This window comes from Gorilla gorilla, chromosome X, assembly GCF_029281585.2.
Source record: "Gorilla gorilla gorilla isolate KB3781 chromosome X, NHGRI_mGorGor1-v2.1_pri, whole genome shotgun sequence".
NCBI lineage: Eukaryota > Metazoa > Chordata > Mammalia > Primates > Hominidae > Gorilla > Gorilla gorilla.
The window spans coordinates 126,510,418-126,527,403 of record NC_073247.2 but is presented as its reverse complement, the minus strand read 5'-3'; the positions used below and the strand labels follow the sequence as shown (position 1 = coordinate 126,527,403).

The following is a 16,986-nucleotide window of genomic DNA, read 5'->3' as shown; positions in this document are numbered from 1 at the left end:
AGACGGCGGGGTTGACTGGGATGTGGTGGCTCACACTTGTAATCTCAGCACTTTCAGAGGCTGAGGCGGGAAGATCACTTGAGCTCAGGAGTTTAAGACCAGCCTGGGCAACATAGCGAGATACTGTCTCTACAAAAAATTTAAAAATTAACTGGGTGTGGTGGTATACACTCATAGTCCCAGCTACTCAGGAGGCTAGGGCAGGAGGATTACTTGAGCCAAGGACATCAAGGCTGCAGTGGGCTGTGATCAGGCCACTGCACTCCAAAGTGGGCGAAAGAGTGAGATTTTGTCTCAAAAAAAAAAAGAGAGACAGAGAGAGAGAGATTGGCGTCTTGCTCTGTCATCCAGGCTAGAGTGTAGCAATGCAATCAGAGCTCACTGTAACCTTGAACTCCTGGGCTGAAGGGATCCTCCCACTTCAGCCTCTCAAGTAGGTAGGACTACAGGCACACATCACCACACCAGGCTAATTTTTTTATTTTTTAATTTTTTTGTAGAGTCAGGGTCTTGTTATGTTACCCGGGCTGGTCACAAAATCGTAGCCTCAAGTGATCCTCCCACCTCAGCCTTCCAACGTGCTGAGAATACAAGTATGAGCCACAGAACCCAGCCTATGTTACATATTTCTTAACCTCTCTTATGTTTTCAACATCTCCCTCTCTTTTGCATTTTTGACACTTTCTTCTGATAATTTTCTGTTTACGAATTCTCTCTTCAGCTTTGCCTAAACTGCTCTTAATTTACTCTTACTTTTGTTGTTGGTGGTGGTTCTGCTTTTAATTTTTAGAAGATCCACTTTGTTCTTTTTCAGATAATCCAGGCCATTTTTATAGACGTTGTTCCCTGTAGAAATTTTTCATCTTATAGTTTTTTTCTTTATTGATAGCAATAATGTCTGATGATACAATGCCTGAAGTTTTTCAGGTATATTTATTATATTTGTTGTTTTTCTGCCTCTTACCAGTGGTACTTTTAACTTGTGTGTGCCTAATTGTTGCTGTTTCCCAAGGAGCTACTTATTCTCTTTGGAAAATTATTTTTAGAATGGGGTTGCTTTTCAGAGAATATTTGCATTTGCTTCTTTCAGACCTTTAGGGGCATACATTCCAAAATTATTATCAACAAAATTTATAGCTTGAGATTTCTGGACAACCCAGTTGATATGAATCTGGATGACAAATCACTGTGAGTTCTGGCTTGTGGTTTAAAATGATCAGGGACAGGTTTACTCCTCCCCTCAATTCTAAGGCACCTTTTCTTGCAGACCCTAAGGGTGAGGTTGTGGTTCATGTTTACCTCTGTTTTATCCTTATACTTATGGTATAGCTCTTTAGGGTGTCAGCTTAAAGGAGGATAACCTTCTATTTGAATCCTTGTCTGCATACTTAAAAATTCCCTTGTTAAGCAAATTTCCACAAGACAATAGCTGCTCAGTCCTGAGCTGCCCACATCTGGGTTCCATCCTTCATATAGATTTTACTCTCTAATTCCTTACTCTCATGTCAGCTCTTTGATACTTTCATACATGCATACATACCTATGTGTGTGAGTGTATATACATACACGCAGTTGTTTCCCGGTATTCATGAGGGATTGGTTCCAGGACACCCGCAGATACCAAAATCTGCAAATGCTTTAGTCCCTTACATAAAATAACATAATATTTGCATATAACTGATGCACATCCTCTTGTATACTTTAAATCATCTCTAGATTACTTATAATACCTAATACAATGTAAATCTTATGTGAATACTTGTTATACTGTATTGTTTTTATTTGTATTATTTTTTATCATTGTTTGGTTAGTTTCGTTGTTTTTAAAATATTTTTGATCTATGGTTGGTTGAATTTCCAGATGCAAAAGGCTGACAGTATATACACACATATACACATATGCACACACACACATATACATCCAATATACTTGTTTGATAGTGTTACCTCCAAAAACCTAGTCTATCATCTTACATAGAGCAGAATTCATTCATAAACTTACAAAGTATCTTCTTGTACCCAATGTCTCCAATCCTCCTACAAATAAGTTGACATGCAACAAAAGATAACAAGCATCTGAGCTGAAGAGATGTTGTAATCCAAGTACAGGCTTGTTATTTGAGATAGCTGCTAGTACTTGACTACAAAAATATCCCTGTGGCCTTCCAGAGTACTGGCAATGTTGAGTCTGAATGTGCTCAAGACCCTAATGTCCATGTGAAAGAGTTACCCTGCTTGAGTTGGAAGGATTTTTACTTAGAATAAAAAGCTGCATTGGAGATGCAGCTTTTGCCATTAAAAGTAATTGCACAAACTGCAATGACTTTTGCACCAACCTATATGGAAAACATCAGTACTGTTAACAGGTACACTCTGAAAGACACAAGAGAAAACATATTCTGTGGTTGTAATGGTTGTAGGTAAGGGGGAAAGAAGTCTTCTTTTAGTACCTGTTCTGCCACATACTATCTGTAATTTCAAAATTTAGTTTTCCTGTCTAAAATTTGAGAAAATTGCCTATTTTATTCACTTTACAAGGTTGTTCAGAGATATATTCAAAAGATATTATGAATATGTCAAATATTTAAGATATCCGCTGCAGCCTCCCCCCAAGATGACATACTTTAACTGCCTGCGCTTCCACTGTCCTGATATCTACTGTACTGAGCTAAATTCAGGTCTAGACAATTAAAGAAAATTAAAAAATGATGTTGCACCAAGTGGCAATTTGATGTTTTGCCAAATATCTTCTAAAATGGAATCCTGGGGAGCCTAGTCAGTCTATAATTAAGAACATAAGATTTATATACGGAACTTTTAATTCTGTTTAATCACTTGGCCCTATATATATTTATTCTTCATTTCTTTTGTTTATGAAGAGTTCAAAAAGATAGTAAAGAGAATTAAAACGGGAACTGGACTGCTAGCCAGGAACTTAACGTTTTCTATTGCTGACTTGGAATAGCAAATTTTCCTGGCCCAATAGCACAGCCCTCCATCTGTGTCCTGAAGGTCAGACATTATCTCTTACAGATGAGGCTTTATCTAGATAGCTCTGTTTCTATAATATAATGGCAGACGTAAACTTTTTTTTTACATGAAAAATGGGAAATGAATTGTGTATGATCATTTCTGTCTTCACTAAGACATATATGTAGCATACAAAAACACTAATCCAATACTGTACTGTGGTCTGGAAGGCACTTCCATTTGTAAGCTGACTTATGTGATACTGCAGTTTTTGCCTGTTTTTTTGGAAAACGCTGATTTTCTCCTTTTTTTCCTCATTGCTTTATCTCATCCTACTGTATTACCACTCAACTAGGACAGATTCTCAGAAGTTTCTACCATGTGAACTTAAATATAATTTGCCTGATCACTTCTAAAATAATGTTCTAATAAAATCAATTTCTAAGAATAATTTTGTTAATAATTAAAATATCACATGTACTAAAATCCAGATACTTCATGAGCTTAACCTCTAACCCTCAATACCATGCTATTTCCCTGCTAATGTGGGTGAGAAAATGTTTATTTAGAAATAAGAGGTCATTTAAAAAGGTGAGATTGTAGGGATTTAAACTTATGTTCATGTGATACCAAAACTCAAGTTCTACTCCACTACAACACCTCGGAAAATACCATTGAGTTAACGGTATTTTATGTTTATTGACAGATGAACTGACATGGCACCTCCAATACATTCTACTTTCATTATTAAAAAAATCTTCAGAGAAAGAAAGATACTAACTCGTACAATGACAGCACTTTATTTTCTGCCAAACATTTTCTGTTATGTAAATATAGGCATTATGCATTTCTACAGGAATTCATTCTGTCTCTTAAGGAATGTAACAAAACCACTATTTGCCTCAGGATTTTCGTTGGAACTGAACATTTCAGCTTTCCATTAGCTACCATTAGTCAGAGTCACTGAATTTGGACAGTACTAATTTAAAAACCTCTCCACCCTGTAATCCCAGCACTTTGGGAGGCCGAGGCAGGTGGATCACCTGAGGTCAGGAGTTTGACACCAGCCTGGCCAACACGGGGAAACCTTGTCTCTACTAAAAATACAAAAATTAGCCAGGCATGGTGGTGCGCGCCTGTAATCCCAGCTACTCGGGAGGCTGCGGAAGAGGAATCGCTTGAACCCAGGAGGCGGAGTTTGCAGTGAGCCAAGATTGTGTCACTGCACTCCAGCCTGGGTGACAGAGCAAAACTCTGTCTCAATAAATGAATAAATAAATACCAATAGAAAACTCTCCACAAGTTATTCAAAGCTGATGTTGAAAATTAGATATTTTATCTAGTCACACCAAGTTAGAAAATTCTACACTATATAACCCTTTTAAATTATTTAAATATATTTCTAAAAGTGAAGCATTTTCTTGGAGGCTAGGGCCCTGGTACACATCTCTGTATTCCATAATGCCAAGTGCAATGCTTAACACAGAATGGGCATTCAATAATATTTGGTGGCCTGAAATGTTGACACATTATCCCAGAAAGTGCCTTCAAAGGTCATTTTCCTCTTAGACCTTATGAACTGTTCAGAGTAAAGCATGTCTTAGAACATAAATATAAAACTAACTGGACTAGAAGTAGATGAAATATAAATGCAGAAAAGGGTAGTCAGGAAAATCTTCAGAAAAAGTATGGAAATAGATCAACTTTTTAGTACCTAAACACAATACTTCTTAATTGTCATTACTAAGTACTACAGGGAGCCCTTGTAAGGGCATTAGTACATTTATTGGTCATTTTATTCATTGTCATTTTACTTACGCTTTGGTGCTGTTTTAATTCAGCAGATGATAGTTGAGGTAATATGTTTGTCAGCATATCAGTGAGTTTTTAATCATAGTGTTTTTGACATCATTTTTTTGTTCCATAGTATTTGCTACGAAATTTTAAATTACATCTATTTTCCCTTTCAAGAAGTAAATATAGCTCATTGAATGCGCCCGCAGTTCTGGAGTTTTCTGTGTCTTTCTTTGTAGTCAGAGCCGGCCCTACACGCCAGCAACCATGTCGAAGTGACCTGCAGTTGGTATTGATCTTGACACCGCATACTCTTGTGTGGGTGTTTTCCAGCATGGAAAAGTAGAGATAATTACCAATGATCAGGGAAACTGAACCACTCCAAGCTATGTCACCTTTATGAACACTGAATGATTGATCGGTGATGCCGCAAAGAATCAAGCTGCAATGAACCCCACCAACAAGGTTTTTGATGCCAAACATCTGATTGGATGCAGATTTGATGATGCTGTTGTCTAGTCTGATATGAAGCATTGGCCCTTCATGACGGTGAATGATACTGACAGGCCCAAGGTCCAAGTAGAATACAAGGGAGAGACCAAAATCTTCTATCCAGAGGAGGTGTCCTCTATGGTCCTGACAAAGATGAAGGAAATTGCAGAAGCCTACCTTGGGAAGACTGTTACCAATGCTGTGGTCACAGTGCCAGCTTACTTTAATGACTCTCAGCATCAGGCTACCAGAGATGCTGGAACTATTGCTGGTCTCAATGTACTTAGAATTATCAATGAGCCAAGTGCTGCTGATATTGCTTACGGCTTAGACAAAAAGGTTGGAGCTGAAAGAAATGTGTTTATCTTTGACCTGAAAGGTGGCACTTTTGATGTGTCAATCCTCATTATTCAGGATGGAATCTTTGAGGTCAAATCTGGAGACACCCACTTGGGTGAAGAAGACTTTGACAACCGAATTGTCAGCCATTTTATTGCTGAGTTCAAGCATAAGTATAAGAAAGACATCAGTGAGAAGAAGAGAGCTATAAGACGCCTCCGTACTGCTTGTGAACACACTAAGCATACTCTCTCTTCCAGGACCCAGGCCAGTATTGAGGTCGATTCTCTCTAAGAATGAATTGACTTCTGTACATCCATTGCCTGTGCCCGATCTGAAGAACTGAATGCTGACCTGTTCCATGGCACCCTTGGCCCTGTATAAAAAGCCATTCAAGATGCCAAACTAGACAAGTCACAGATTCATGATATTGTCTCTATTTGTGGTTATACTCATATCCCCAAGATTCAGAAGCTTCTCCAAGACATCTTCAATAGAAAAGAACTGAATAAGAGCATCAACCTTGATGAAGCTGTTGCTTATGGTGCAGCCGTCCAGGCAGACATCCTATCTGGAGACAAATCTGAAAATGTTCAAGATTTGCTGCTCTTGGATATCAATCCTCTTTCCTTTGGTATTGAACTTGCTGGTGGAGTCATGACTGTCCTCCTGTCCTCATCAAGCATAGTACTACCATTCCTACCAAGCAGACAGAGACCTTCTGACAGCCTATCTATTCTGACAACCAGCCTGGTGTGCTGATTCAGGTTTATGAAGGTGAGTGTGCTATGACCAAGGATGACAACCTGCTCGACAAGTTTGAACTCACAGGCATACCTTCTGCACCCCATGGTGTTCCTCAGATTGAAGTCACTTTTGACATTGATGCCAATGGCATCCTCAATGTCTCTGCTGTGGACAAGAGTGTAGGAAAAGAGAACACGATTACTACCACTAATGACAAGCACCGTTTGAGCAAGGAAGACATTGAACATATGGTCCAGTAAGCTGAGAAGTACAAAGCTGAAGATTAGAGGCAGAGGGACAAAGTGTCATCCAAGAATTCACTTGAGTCCTATGCATTCCACATGAAAGCAACTGTCAAAGATGAGAAGCTTCAAGGTAAGATTAATGATGAGGACAAACAGAAGATTCTGGACAAGTTTAATGAAGTTATCAAATGGCTGGATAAGAATCAGGCTGCTAAGAAGGAAGAATTTGAACATCAGCAGACAGAGCTGGAGAAAGTCTGCAATCCCATCATTAGTAAGCGGTACCAGAGTGCAGGAGGCATGCCTGGAGGAATGCCTGGGGGATTCCCTGGTGGTGGAGCTCCTCCCTCTAGTGGTGCTTCCTCAAGGCCCATCACTGAAGAGGTTGATTAAGCCAACATAAATATAGATGTAGCATTGTTCCACACATTTAAAACATTGAAGGACCTAAATTTGTAGCAAATTCTGTGGCAGTGTTTAAAAGTTCAGCTGCTGTAGTAAGTTACTAGGAATTCTCAATACTTGAATATGCAACATGTGCACAGGGGAGGGAAATAACATTGCACCTTATAAGCACTGTACTGTAAGTGGAAAATGCAATGTCTTAAATAAAACTATTTAAAATTGGCACAAAAATATATAGTCTAACACTGCGTTAAGAATATATCTCTAAAAGTTACAGAGATATAAGCACTTACATTTTGTATAAATTATTAGTAGCAAAATGCAATCCTGAAGGTGTAACTACAATAAAATTGGGTTTCTCTATTTCCCTTCAAAGTTGGGTTGACGTTATGACTATATATAATAAGTATGAAAACAATCATCTATGTGGTAATTTGGGAGCTGGGAAAATATCCCATTTACTGTATTATAGTAATTTAAATTGTACCATTGTGAGCCCTATTCTTACCAACTGACTAGGGAGACATGTACCTCCTCTGAACTTCTTAACCACCTATTATTTATTCGATGCATTCCATCATTAGCACATAACCTCATGTTGTTCATTATTTTTTACATAAATTTCTGCCTCCCACCAACACACACAAACACACATATGCGTACACATAATTATATTATAAACTCCCTCATAAGCAGGGATTGGGACTAATATATTATGACATCCCACTGTGTTTTGTTCAGTGCTGACAAAGAGCAGATACTCAGTAAGTGTCTTTATATTGATTGTGGCTTGACCCACGGGTTATAATAATTTAACAATGATTTTTGTTTTCTTTGATCTTTGTTAGAACATTTCTATCCTAGTGGCTTCTGGGTTCATAATAACTACTTAAAGTGTTAAAGATGATGGAGTTTGGACACAGGGTGGGATGGGATAGGAAGCCTCTGTGTAAAATAAAGATTTTAATTTCATTTAGATATCTGTTTCAGAAGCGGTTTAGAAACCAAAGCTAAGTGCACAAAGTGAAAGGCATTTTGGAAATTATGTGGTTTATTTAATCAGTTTCTAAAGGAACTTGTTTAATTCTAGTTCCTGAATAGATTCTGTGGTTGCAGTTGTTTTATTTGCTGACTAAAATATGTAATACAAAAAATATGCAATTTTAATTTTTGGAATAAGTGCATCATATTGTTCAGCATAAGTGATCTCCAAAATATCTGCTCAATATCCCAAAGTGCACTGACAAACAACTGTTATTCTTGATAAAAGGTATGATTCCATGGTATCTGAAAAATTGTCTGTTTGTAGATTATTTAAGAGTCTGTATTCTAATTTAACCAAGATTACTTTAAAATTTAACTTTTGGAAAACTGACGCATAAAATGTATTTGGCTATTCCCAATCACAATACGTTATTTTGCTTTAACTCCCATAGAGTTATTTTTTCATATAGTTTCACTTATGAAACTGGCTCTTACTACAAAAATGAAGTATACCTTGTTGCAGTAATATTGCTTTATTTTGAGATTTGAGTGGGAGGAAAGGGTAATATTTCTATCTTATTAATACTGTGTTAACCAGTTTTTAATTCTGATTTAAGATTCTTTCCATAAAACAAGCTATAATGGGAAAGGGGGAAAGAAGTTCTTGTGTACCTGATTTTCAGGGTGAGGAAAGCAAAAATGTTAAGCTCAGTTACTAAAAACAGTTTTTACTTATTGCATGTACCTGCTTAAGAAAGGTCTTAGAATAATCATACTTTGGAGACAAAATCAAGTTTAGAGACATCTAACCCAGTCCTCTCATTTCACAAATCAAAGGAGGCTCAAAGAAGCCACGTGGCTGAACCTAGATCACACAGTTACTGGAAAAGCTGGGAATTGAAGCTAGGCCTTCAGTACTCTACCATCCCGTAGTTTTAACCAAAAAAATGAAGAATGGTGAAATAGTTCACAAGAAAGAGTAATCCACCAAGAGTCTGGCATCCCAAAGTAAATCCAAGTTACATTATTGATGATTTGCTTAATAATTTTATATCCCTACCAACTCTCCTCATTGACCTTGTCCCTTTCTAAATTTATTCTTTTCCCAGTTTCAGCTTTTGCTTCATCTCTTGGGCCCTAGGCTAACCTGGAATTACTAGCCTTTGTTGGACAAGACATGAATAGGGCTGTTTCTTAAGCCAGAAAGTATAGTGATTTCCCTTGATCCCATAAACATGTACAAGTCTCCCCAACAATTGAAGTACTTCTTTGACTTTTTGTCTCCCTCTGAAAAATGTTTCCTCTCCTCAAGGTCAGAATCAAGGCACCCCCCACCACGCCCCGCCCCGCCACCACACATACACAAAAATCTAGTTTCATAAAAAACAAATGCAAAATGTGAACCTTGTTGGAAACCTAATTTAAATAAAGCAACTCATTTATATCCTAATTTGAGTCATTTGTTAAAAGTGAATACAGATTAGGTAGTAGATGATATGAAGTAATCATTTTAACTTTATGCAGTAAAATCATTTTATGCTATTATGTTTAAAATGTCATTATAATTCAAGGTGTATAAAGAAGTACTTATGAGAACAGAACTTACAGAATGGCAACCTTGGTGAATTCTTTCTCTCACAAAAGCTATAAAAATACTTGCAAAACTACAAAAATCAACTGTTTTAGAATCTAGGAAATTAACCAAAGGTATAGATTTGGCTTAAAAGATATTCATTTAAAAACAGTCTACTGAACTTCAGTTAGAACAGTGGGATCTATGTTGTTTTCACTTGGGGCTACTTTCATTCCCCTCTCACCACAGTAACAGAGCACAGTAACCAGCCAGTTGAGTGGGGACTGATTTGTTTTGGAGCTTCATGTAAAGCCCCATCCTTAGAACACTTTCAATATTTTGACAATATTTACAATAATTCCTTTGAAACACATTATTCCCAGGTAATTGGGCTATTTGTCCTGACTCTGAGTTCAGTTCTTCAGAAAAAGCTTTATCTCCAGAGTTTTGAAAACAATAACATGAGCTGGATTTAATAACATTGCAGTTGCCTAAGCCTGTGAACTCAGTTGTAACAAACAAGAAACTGGCTAAAAATATAAAAGGAATACATCGGTAATGGCAAAAGGACCAACATAAGGGACTCTAAAATGCTCCAGCATATTTCAGGAGATCTAAAAGGCTGCACAAATGTGTATGTCTGTACACATGCCCAAGAAAACTCAGAGAGGACACCAACAACTCATCTCTAGCTACCTTTGATGCTGGACTCAAGCAGGAAATAAAAGCTAATATTGACTTGTAAATTCTCTGAAATTTGAAGGTGTGACCTCCCACAAAAATCTCTTTGGAACAGGGTAAAAGAAAAACTGGCTCATAGCATTTAATAGAATATTCTGAACAATCATTAGCTGACTACAAACAATGCTGATTCAGGGGCAACTCTTAAGAAGTAAGGATTAAAAATAAAAACAAATATCAAAGAAAAATGCTACCAGAGAAAATAGCAGCCACATATTGCAAGGAATACAGAATCTATAGAAGTATTCTAGGAAAGTAACTGAAGCAAGCAGCAATGAGGACAAAATCTCATAAACAACAATAAACACTAGAGGTTGGAGGAGATCTGATTTCAAAGTCACTACAATATATTATTTAAAATGTCTGAGTTTCAACAAGAAATTGTAAGACATGCAAATAAACAGGGAAGTATGCCAGGCATGGTGGTTCACGCCTGTAATCCCAGCACTTTGGGAGGCCAAGGTGGGTGGATCACTTGAGGTCAGGAGTTCGAGACCAGCCTGACCAACATGGTGAAACCTCGTTTCTATTAAAAATACAAACAATAGTCGGGTGTCATGGCAGGCACTTGTAATCTCAGCTGCTCAGTAGGCTGAGGCATGACAATCACTTGAACCTGGGAGGCGGAGGTTGCAGTGAGCTGAGGTCATGCCACTGCACTCCAGCCTGGGCAACAGAGTGAGACCCTACCTCAAAAAAAAAAAAAAAAAAGGAAGAAAGAAAGAAAAGAGAAAAGAAACAGGAAAGTATGGCATATAGGCAGGAATTAAAGAAGTCAATAGAAAGTGTACAGAGGGGGCCTAGATGTTGGACTTATCAGACAAGGAGTTTAAATCAGCTATATAAATATGTTTAAAGAACTAAAGAAGACTATCTTTAAAGAATTAAAGAAAACTATGATGATAATGCTCACTAAATAGAGAAAATCAGTAAAGATATACAAATTAATTTAATATTTAAAAGAACAAAAATTCCGAAGTTGAAAAGTACAATAACTGAAATGGTAAATTCATTAGATAGGCTTAATAGAACATTTCAGGAGGCAGAAGAAAGAAACAATAAACTTGAAGATAAACTTGAAGATAAGTCAAAAGAGATTATCCCATCTGAAGAACAGAGAGAATAAAGGAAAATGAACAGAGCCTCAAAGGCCTGTGAGACACCATCAAATTATGCATAATGGGAGTCCAGAAGGATAGGTTAGAAAGATACAGAAAAGATATTTGAAAAAAGGATGGCTGAAATTTTCCCAAATTTGATAGAAAACACTGATTTACACATCAAAAAGCTCAATGAACACCAATTAGGATAAACTCAGGGATACATACCTAGATACTTCATAGTCAAATAGTTGAAAGGCAATGACAAAGAGCAAATTCTGGAAGAAGCAAGAGATAAATGACTCAATATATACAAAGGGACCCAAATAAGATTAACAGTTGACTTCATCAGAAGCTGTGAGAGCCAGAAAGCATTGGGATGACATATTTGAAGGGCTGATAGAAAAATACTGTCTACCAAGAATTCTATTTCCAGTAAAACTATTTCTTAAAAAAATGAAAGAGAAAGACGTTTCAAAATAAAAAAATAGATAGAAGTTGTAGTCAGCATACCTAACCTATATCTACCAAAGGGAATCTTTCAACTGAAATGAAAAGGTAGATGGTAACTTGAATCCATATGAATGAGAACTCTTTTCTCTTTCCAAATGGTTTAAAAGACAACTCCATGAAAAAAAACACAAAACTATTTTGATACATTATAATGTATAAAAATGTAATTTGCATGACAATGATATCACAAAGAAGGGGGAAGAAATGGAAGTATATTGGAGCAATATGTCTACATGCTATTGAAGTTTAACATGAATCTTAACAAGATTGTTTCAAATTAAGATGCATATTATGTATGGAGTGACTGAAAACGGGATAATGAAATTCTACTGTAATTAAATAAAGTTGATGGTTGCCTAACATTGTGAATATGCTAAAAATCACTGAATTGTACACTTTAAAGGGTGAATTTTATGGTATAAGATTTATATCTCAAGTTTAAAAAGGAATACAAATTAAAAGATGTATATTGTAAGCCCCAGAGCAAACACTAATACTATTTTTAAGTAAATAAAATAAAATAAAAACATAGTGAAAAAAATCCAAAAAGGAATTTAATGAATAATAATAACTACCTTACCTAATTTTGTTATGCTTAACTGCTTGGCATCTAGCTGGAATCTAATATACTGTACCTATATGTATTATTAGCCTTATTTTTGTTATTGTTATTGTATTCATAGCATAAAATCATTTCCTCAAGGCCACAGCTTTGCTGTAGTAGTCATTGAATAAATAATAGCAATAGGTAAGAAAGTAAGATGAGTCTAGGTTTAACTTTGCTGTTTCACTACTTTTTTATTTACAATTTTATTTTTCCTATTAACTATCACCTTTGTGTACTGTTAAATTAACTGCTTTTTTTTTCAAATAGTTTTAACACATGTCTGAAAAAAACTGCAAGGGAACATGAGGTAAAGCTAGAAGTGTCATATGATGGCACTTGCAATCTCTTGTAAGATCTTTTGTTTACTTCAAAGTATAAATTGGACAGCTCTTAATTACATTGTTAGAATAGTTTACACCAGAATTAAGTACAGTCTTAGATTCACTGCAGTTGCCATCTTTTGTTTAGTCATTTACATAAGTAATTAAATAGAGCTTACAAATTATGTGTAAACAATATTACGAGTCACTGAAAATGAAACTTTTAGTTGAATAACCCAGAGTAAAAGCCAATTGAGTAACTTGTCATAGTAATACACGCTAAAAAGTTTATTTATGAAACACTGGTCTTCAAAAATTGCCTTAATATTTTTCAGTGAAATAAGTTTGGGGAAATGGTCATTTAATTTTCGTATTCCACTTAAATAACAAGAAGCTTACCTTACTCCATTGTATTTAAACTGAGAAAATATATATTTATGTTATATTATATTACATTATATTTGAACCAATATACTACTTCTAGAACATTTGTTTTGGTACACGTGAAAATACATAATTTACATTTTTATATGCATAATATCTCTTTGTTTGTAAATAGGGGTTTGGTTTAATGTAATACTAAAAATAATGATAACCTTAAAATTGTACAGTAAGTAAAAATTTACTAAATATTTTCACATTCAGCTTTTAATATTCACAAATACCTGTGAAGCAGATGCTAAGTGAGATATTGTAGGTTAAAATACTTATCAAGATAGATGCACAGTAAAAGTCATTTATAAAAGAGAATCTAGTTTGTAGAGATAACCAGTGCCTTACCAAAATCAAAATACTAATATAACATTACTTAAGAGTCATTTGATCAAAAAGACTTAGTTAAAAAAGAGTATTTCTTAGCCAGAATTAATGCTAAAGGCTATAAACTATCAAATTTAAATATGTATATGATTAATTTATCAATGTTTAGCTTTTATGTAATTTTCTATTGAACAATTTCCTTTTTATTAGTAACCAAACAAATTATACTATAATGTTTAGTGGAAATAATTTGTCATCTTTATTTTTTACTCCAGTTGCCCTTCAACAGAACACTGAGGTTGATTACAACGGTTTATATGTGCCACTCACTGGTGAAATTCATGTATACACAGAGTCTGTAATCAGGTTTATGAGGAATTCAAAATTAGACACTTCATTTTCTTCCATCACAAGAAACACTTCAAACAACAGGGAATTTACTTTTCATTATATATTTCATTTATTTATTTTATATATATTTTAAATATATTTGATTTATATATATTTCATTATATATATTTTATATACCTTCTATTTTGAATATATTTTCATACAAAATTAAATACGTAAAAGTTAGCTTCAGCTATTAGTTTAATAGAACATATTCAGCTTTGTCCTTTGTATTTGCTCTTAAAATAGTAAATCCAGAAACTTTTTCCTCCCTATCAATATAAAGGAGATACTAAGCTAAGATGGGGTTAAAGTAAAATATGGGGTATAAGATGGGGTTAAAGTAAAATAGAAAATGAATAAGTGCTTAATGAATATCAAATGCCTCTAAATTAATTCCCCTTTAAAGTTTTGTTCTACAGAATTTTGAGGAGAAAATAGGTTTTTTCTTAGCCAGTGCAAGCTTTTGGGTTCCAAGAATGAATATGATCTAGAATAAGGAAACCTCTTGCTCTGCAGAAGACAGCCTGTTCTAATTATCCCATGTATACTCTAAGTACGAACTCAGAATACTCTTTCTGCTTTATTCTAAATAGGGCAAAAAACCACATTTTCATGATCTTATCAATTACATAAAAAACAGCAATATAAAATCTTCAGTGGCTTGGCTAATTTGCAATTGTACATGCTCCCATAAAAACTCTTATATATCCCATAACATGTTACTACAGAATAAAAACAGAAATAAACAGGATGAAAATAAAAATTCTGTCTCCAATATCTGTGTTACTAAATATTTCTCAATAAAAAGAACTCCATTAGAAAATCAATTTCATTCAAACTTGATTGTCTTGTTGATGCTCTTCCTTTAAAAGAAACAATGGCATTGGGTCATGGGAAAACTTAATTCATTAAGTTTACTTTGAGGACTTAATGTTATATGAGCATTGAGTAAGCAGCTTGTCTTTACTACATTTTGAATGCAGAATAACTAGATGGCAAAGATTTTAGATTTTTGATAGGTTTTATTTGAAATACAAAACAAACTTCAGCACACAAGGAATATGGAAATTTGACTAAAGAGGAAAAGAAAGAAACTAACTTTTAATGATTAGTCCAATGATCCTTTTACTACACAGTTCAAGCACTCTGTTAGGAGTACATACAGAAAAATGCGAACAATTAAGATCCATAGTTGTAATATATTCTATTCAGCATATGAAAGACAACTTTCAAGATAGAGTTACTGCCCTTTAAGATAAAAGCTAAGTAGGCTATTCTTATTCATCGCATAATGTTTAAGAGTGAGGATTATGGATATATAGTCCATTCATTCTAAGCAAATTTTCTTTTATGTTCACTTAGATGGCAACAAGGATAAAATGTCTTCTGAGTATTAAAATAATGTATAATTAATGACTAGGGTTTTCATCTATGATCTCTTGCTGGGACTAACCAAACTGATTATAAAGATCATAGTAACATAAAAGCACATATGAAATTAATACTATTGTATGAAATAGAAGTTCTTATTTTCATCTCCCTATCATTGACAAAAGCACTAAACTTCTACCTTCATAATGATACTTTCAGATTTTGAGTAACTTGTTCAAAGTGGCATAACTAGGTATCTTAATTATAGAATCTTAAGACATAAAAGACGACCTCAAAAAAAATCTAGTTCAAGCTCTTATTCCAGGCACAAATTCTTTGCATAACCACTAGTGATGGCTGGTGGTGTCCTCTCTTTGAAAGACAGAGCTTTTATTGAACCCTAAGCTGATTCTTTCTGTATCTTTTACCATTTATCTTGCTTTTGTCTTTGGAAGCGTATGAGTATGAAAATCCTTCAAGTCTTTGAAGATATATCATGACCCCTCCCATTTCTCCTTAATTCCATTTCTAATCGCATGATAGCAGAGGCATTGCAATCTGGGCCTTCAAACTGTCTTAGGCAGGTGTTAATAGAGTCTGAACTGAACTGAAATAAAATTATTTTGAGTAAAGCTATAGTTCTAAAACAGTGTGTATCAGCTAGGACCATGTACAGTACTAATAAGTATACAATAACTATTAACTATTAGCATTATGGTAGGGCTTGGAGAAATTACCCTTAAATATACAAAAGACTATTTCCTTAGTTATGTTACTCTGTATCTCTAGAGCCATATCAAGACATCAAGCAAGAATCAATATTTGTTGTTGTTGTTGTTGTCTTTTAGGAACATAGTATGTTCAACATTTCCATGGGTTGGTGGCAGAAATAGCACTCTGGCTAGCTGGGAGAATGGGACCTTTAATACCAGTGATGTGAGGATGGATATTAGCCTTTTGTGGCCCTAAAATGAGGTAAAATTGTATACCTCAATTTCCCTCATCTGTAAAGTGGGAAAAATACTTATATGTTGGTTGTGTGGATTGAATAAGATAAATGGACAGAGTAAGTGTTCAATTAAAGTTAGCTATTATAGTACTTGTTATAATAGTTTCCTTCACCACCATCATTCAACCCAGTTAAAAGGCTCTTGGGATAGACATACAGGCTTTGAGGGAAAAGTTCATGAAGTAAGGACTGAGAACTTAGCTCTCTAGGAATTGGCACATTAGCAGACAATATAAAAATCACTGAAAGTTTCCAAGGCTGGGCTTGGTGGCTCATGATTGAATTCTCAGCACTTTGTGAACCTGAGGTGGGTAGATTGTTGTAGCCCAGGAGTTCACGACCAGCCTGGGTAACACAGTGAAACTCTGTCAAAAGAAAGGAAAGAAAAAAAAAGAAAGAAAGAAAAAAGAAAGAAAGAGAGAGAGAAGGACGGAAGGGATGAATGGAGGGAAGGAAGAAAGGAAGGAAGAAAGAAGAGAGAGGGAAGGAAGGAAGGAAAGAAAGAAGGAAAGAAGGAAGGAAGGAAAAGAAAGAAAGAAAGAAAGAAGAAAGAAAGAAAGATTGATTCCATGAAGGAGTGAGATTTAAGAAGAAAAAGAAAAATGAGGAGAATCTTCAAATCAC

At 35.2% G+C, this 16,986-nt stretch overlaps 1 protein-coding gene and 1 pseudogene across 2 annotated transcripts in view; one reads left to right on the top strand and one right to left on the bottom strand.

The window, feature by feature from the left end:
* HTR2C (5-hydroxytryptamine receptor 2C) overlaps window positions 1-16,986 on the bottom strand; it is a 324,015-nt gene that overhangs the window by 128,819 nt on the left and 178,210 nt on the right. The window lies entirely within an intron of this gene.
* On the top strand, window positions 5,032-6,980 carry LOC101152916 (heat shock cognate 71 kDa protein-like; annotated as a pseudogene).